This window comes from Pseudophryne corroboree, unplaced genomic scaffold (assembly GCF_028390025.1).
Source record: "Pseudophryne corroboree isolate aPseCor3 unplaced genomic scaffold, aPseCor3.hap2 scaffold_982, whole genome shotgun sequence".
Taxonomy (NCBI): domain Eukaryota; kingdom Metazoa; phylum Chordata; class Amphibia; order Anura; family Myobatrachidae; genus Pseudophryne; species Pseudophryne corroboree.
In genome coordinates, this window is record NW_026970562.1 from 1 (window position 1) to 4,906 (window position 4,906).

Below are 4,906 nucleotides of genomic sequence, written 5' to 3' on the forward strand. Positions count from 1 at the left end.
ACACAGTCCCCCACTACCACAAATAATGCAGTCGTGTTTCCCACATTTGGGGAAATCACAGGGGTCAGCATACCCAGAATGCAATGAATGAACCTCACCCTGGGAGAACAATCTTCATGACCATGGTATCGCCTATGCAAAATAAGTATGATTTGGGATAGGGCTGGGGAGGGCCGCTGCTCAGGCACATCTCTGTCAAGTAAAGGAGATTCAACTGAGGCAGCACAAGGGAACTCTCATCTGGGGACAACAACTGCAGGGAGAACACATATTTCCAGATAAACATGGGAGGGCAGAAGGCTGCCTAATACTGAAGCACCCCCAAACAACAAACCAAATGCAACAACTAGTACAAGCATTCCTGGGGGAAGGCCAGCAGCAGATGGATTTGCTTATGGTGATGTCATCCAAGCAGTGGGTCAAAGTTGGCTTCAACCCTCGTCTGCATATGAAAAGAGAAAAGGGGCGTGCAGGGCATGGCGGCCTTTTGCGGCGCTTGGATGACCCCTAGTTCGCATTAAACACCTCCACCCTCCTTCGGTGTGGGGCTCATGTTGGCTATGCCCCAGCCCCTGAAGCATTCAAGCTGTTTTCTTGCAGCAGCTGGGCACTGTAACAGCTCCAGAGCTGCTCTGAACGGCAAGCAAAAGGGTGTGGGCCCTGCAGCACTACCTGTAGTTTGCATTGTGCATTGGAAGGCACAAAGTAAGCAGACGGGAGAAGTCAGGATAGTGCGCAAGGGCATAGAAGGGAGCGGCTCAAGAAAAGAGAAGTTGAAACAGACAGCAAACTAGGCTGGAGAGAGACCTGAGACAAAGAGATCTGAATTATATGAGAGCCGACCAGGGGAAACACAAATTATGCAGTCAAGTTTCCCACATTTGGGGAAATCGCAGGAGCAGCACACCCAGAGTGCAATGGGTGAGCCTTGCCCTGGGAGAAGCACCTACATGATCATAGTATCTCACCTGCCAGGTAAGTAGAAGTTGGGCTAGAGCTGGGGAGGGTCGCTGCTCGGGTACCCCCCTGTCAAGTGAAGGAGATCCAACTGAGGCAGCACAAGGGAACTCTCGAAAGAAGAACAAGGCTAGAGGAAGATCTGAGACAAATAAATCTGACTTTTACCAGAGCTGACCAGAGGAAAGCACAAACACAGTCCCCCACTACCACAAATAATGCAGTCGAGTTTCCCACATTTGGGGAAATCACAGGGGTCAGCATACCCAGAATGCAATGAATGAACCTCACCCTGGGAGAACAATCTTCATGACCATGGTATCTCCTATGCAAAATAAGTATGATTTGGGATAGGGCTGGGGAGGGCCGCTGCTCAGGCACATCTCTGTCAAGTAAAGGAGATTCAACTGAGGCAGCACAAGGGAACTCTCATCTGGGGACAACAACTGCAGGGAGAACACAAATTTTCAGATGAACATGGGAGGGCAGAAGGCTGCCTAATAATGAAGCACCCCCAGACAACAAACCAAATGCAACAACTAGTGCAAGCATTCCTGGGGGAAGGCCTGCAGCAGATGGATTTGCATACGGTGATGTCATCCAAGCAGTGGGTCAAAGTTGGCTTCAACCCTCGTCTGCATATGAAAAGAGAAAAGGGGCGTGCAGGGCATGGCGGCCTTTTGCGGCGCTTGGATGACCCCTAGTTCGCATTAAACACCTCCACCCTCCTTCGGTGTGGGGCTCATGTTGGCTATGCCCCAGCCCCTGAAGCATTCAAGCTGATTTCTTGCAGCAGCTGGGCACTGTAACAGCTCCAGAGCTGCTCTGTACGGCAAGTAAAAGGGTGTGGGCCCTGCAGCACTACCTGTAGTTTGCATTGTGCATTGGAAGGCACAAAGTAAGCAGGCAAGGTCCAGAGAACAGTTAGAGGTCGGAGTAGCACTATCTCAAGTAGTACTACGACAGCACGGATGGATTCTAAATATTCCAAAATCGCAGCTGATTCCGACGACACGTCTGCTGTTCCTAGGGATGATTCTGGACACAGTACAGAAAAAGGTGTTTCTCCCGGAGGAGAAAGCCAAGGAGTTATCCGACATAGTCAGGAACCTCCTAAGACCAGGCCAAGTGTCAGTACATCAATGCACAATGGTCCTGGGAAAGATGGTGGCTTCTTACGAAGCGATTCCATTCGGCAGATTCCACGCAAGAACTTTTCAGTGGGATCTGCTGGACAAATGGTCCGGATCGCATCTTCAAATGCATCAGCGGATAACCCTGTCTCCAAGGACAAGGGTGTCTCTCCTGTGGTGGTTACAGAGTGCTCATCTCCTAGAGGGCCGCAGATTCGGCATTCAGGATTGGGTCCTGGTGACCACGGATGCCAGCCTGAGAGGCTGGGGAGCAGTCACACAGGGAAGAAATTTCCAGGGCTTGTGGTCAAGCATGGAAACGTCACTTCACATAAATATCCTGGAACTAAGGGCCATTTACAATGCCCTAAGTCAGGCAAGACCTCTGCTTCAGGGTCAGCCGGTGTTGATCCAGTCGGACAACATCACGGCAGTCGCCCACGTAAACAGACAGGGCGGCACAAGAAGCAGGAGGGCAATGATGGAAGTGGCAAGGATTCTTCGCTGGGCGGAGAATCATGTGATAGCACTGTCAGCAGTGTTCATTCCGGGAGTGGACAACTGGGAAGCAGACTTCCTCAGCAGACACGATCTTCACCCGGGGGAGTGGGGACTTCACCCAGAAGTCTTCCACATGATTGTGAACCGTTGGGAAAAACCAAAGGGTGGACATGATGGCGTCCCGCCTCAACAAAAAACTGGACAGATATTGCGCCAGGTCAAGGGACCCTCAGGCAATAGCTGTGGACTCTCTGGTAACACCGTGGGTGTACCAGTCAGTGTATGTGTTCCCTCCTCTTCCTCTCATACCAAAAGTACTGAGAATCATAAGAAGGAGAGGAGTAAAGACTATACTCGTGGCTCCGGATTGGCCAAGAAGGACTTGGTACCCGGAAATTCAAGAGATGCTCACGGAAGACCCGTGGCCTCTACCTCTAAGAAAGGACCTGCTCCAGCAGGGACCATGTCTGTTCCAAGACTTACCGCGGCTGCGTTTGACGGCATGGCGGTTGAACGCCGGATCCTGAAGGAAAAAGGCATTCCGGATGAAGTCATCCCTACCCTGATCAAAGCCAGGAAGGATGTAACCATACAACATTATCACCGTATTTGGCGTAAATATGTTGCGTGGTGCGAGGCCAGGAAGGCCCCTACAGAGGAATTTCAACTGGGTCGTTTCCCGCATTTCCTGCAAACAGGACTGTCTATGGGCTTCAAATTAGGGTCCATTAAGGTTCAAATTTCGGCCCTGTCAATATTCTTCCAAAAAGAACTGGCTTCTGTTCCTGAAGTTCAGACGTTTGTCAAGGGAGTACTGCATATACAGCCTCCTTTTGTGCCTCCAGTGGCACCTTGGGATCTCAATGTAGTTTTGGGATTCCTAAAATCACATTGGTTTGAACCACTCACCACTGTGGACTTAAAATATCTCACATGGAAAGTGGTAATGCTGTTAGCCCTGGCAGGCTAGCCAGGCGTGTCTCAGAATTGACCAAAACAAAAAACTGCAACAAACGAGTGCCTAATCATCAAAATAAAAAGTGAAAACCAATACGTGTTTCATAGAATTAAATAATCACAATTTTATGTTCCTGATAGTCTGCGCTTGCCGGAATACTATGTGTAGTATTGTGGTGATAGCATAGAAAAAGAACAAACGGCTGCGCTGAATATCAGGAACGAAACATGATGTACAGAGAGCCAACGTAAAAAATAACAATGTTTATTAATAAAACATATAAAAAGATTAATTGTCAAATAACCGGTGAAAAATATATACAAATATATATAAGAACAGTCACTAGACGTGAACTAGTGGTATATTGTAATGACTCAGCTTATTGGGGTGAAAAGTTCCGTGATTCACTTGTTAGATAGTTGATAAATACCAGGTGTGTTGGTAGGATCCTAATGAATAAAAAAGTCCCTCAGTTGAAATTGATATTCAATACCTTTCCAAAATGGGCTGGTAAGAGCCGAGCGTCCTCGGCTTCAATGTCCTGCAATGCCCATATACGCTGTGCAGCGGAAAGGAATGGATCGTCTCTCTCACAACCCGGTCGTGGCGGCGTGTGCGCTGAAGCCGCTGATGTCGGATGCTGTAGAAGGAGGGTGCAGCGGGGACCAAGGAACACCTGGAAGATTTCACCTGAGCTGAGTGTGGATAGGGGCGGGTCCTGACGCGTTTCGTCACGTTCACGTGACTTTCTCAAAGGTAGAATGTTCTTATATATATTTATATATATTTTTCACCGGTTATTTGACAATTAATCTTTTTATATGTTTTATTAATAAACATTGTTATTTTTTACATTGGCTCTCTGTACATCGTGTCTCAGAATTGGCGGCTTTATCCTATAAAAGCCCTTACCTAATTTTTCATATGTGGTGCCTGCGGCTACTAGGGACTTGGAGGATTCCAAGTTGCTGGACGTAGTCAGGGCCCTGAAAATATATGTTTCCAGGACGGCTGGAGTCAGAAAATCTGATTCGCTGTTTATCCTGTATGCACCCAGCAAGCTGGGTGCTCCTGCTTCTAAGCAGACGATTGCTCGTTGGATTTGTAGTACAATTCAGCTTGCACATTCTGTGGCAGGCCTGCCACAGCCAAAATCTGTAAAAGCCCATTCCACACGGAAAGTGGGCTCATCTTGGGCGGCTGCCCGAGGGGTCTCGGCTTTACAACTTTGCCGAGCAGCTACTTGGTCAGGGGAAAACATGTTTGCTAAATTCTACAAATTTGATACCCTGGCTGAGGAGGACCTGGAGTTCTCTCATTCGGTGCTGCAGAGTCATCCGCACTCTCCCACCCGGTT

The 4,906-nt window shown here is 48.6% G+C and overlaps 1 non-coding gene and 2 pseudogenes across 1 annotated transcript; all 3 read right to left on the bottom strand.

The window, feature by feature from the left end:
• On the bottom strand, window positions 1–149 carry LOC135048730 (U1 spliceosomal RNA; annotated as a pseudogene; the record flags this gene model as incomplete).
• A 692-nt stretch (window positions 150–841) lies between these two features.
• LOC135048715 (U1 spliceosomal RNA) lies at window positions 842–983 on the bottom strand (annotated as a pseudogene).
• A 152-nt stretch (window positions 984–1,135) lies between these two features.
• LOC135048717 (U1 spliceosomal RNA) lies at window positions 1,136–1,299 on the bottom strand. The gene has a single exon (XR_010240527.1). It is a non-coding gene; the product is annotated as a U1 spliceosomal RNA (small nuclear RNA).
• Window positions 1,300–4,906: the final 3,607 nt, after the last annotated feature.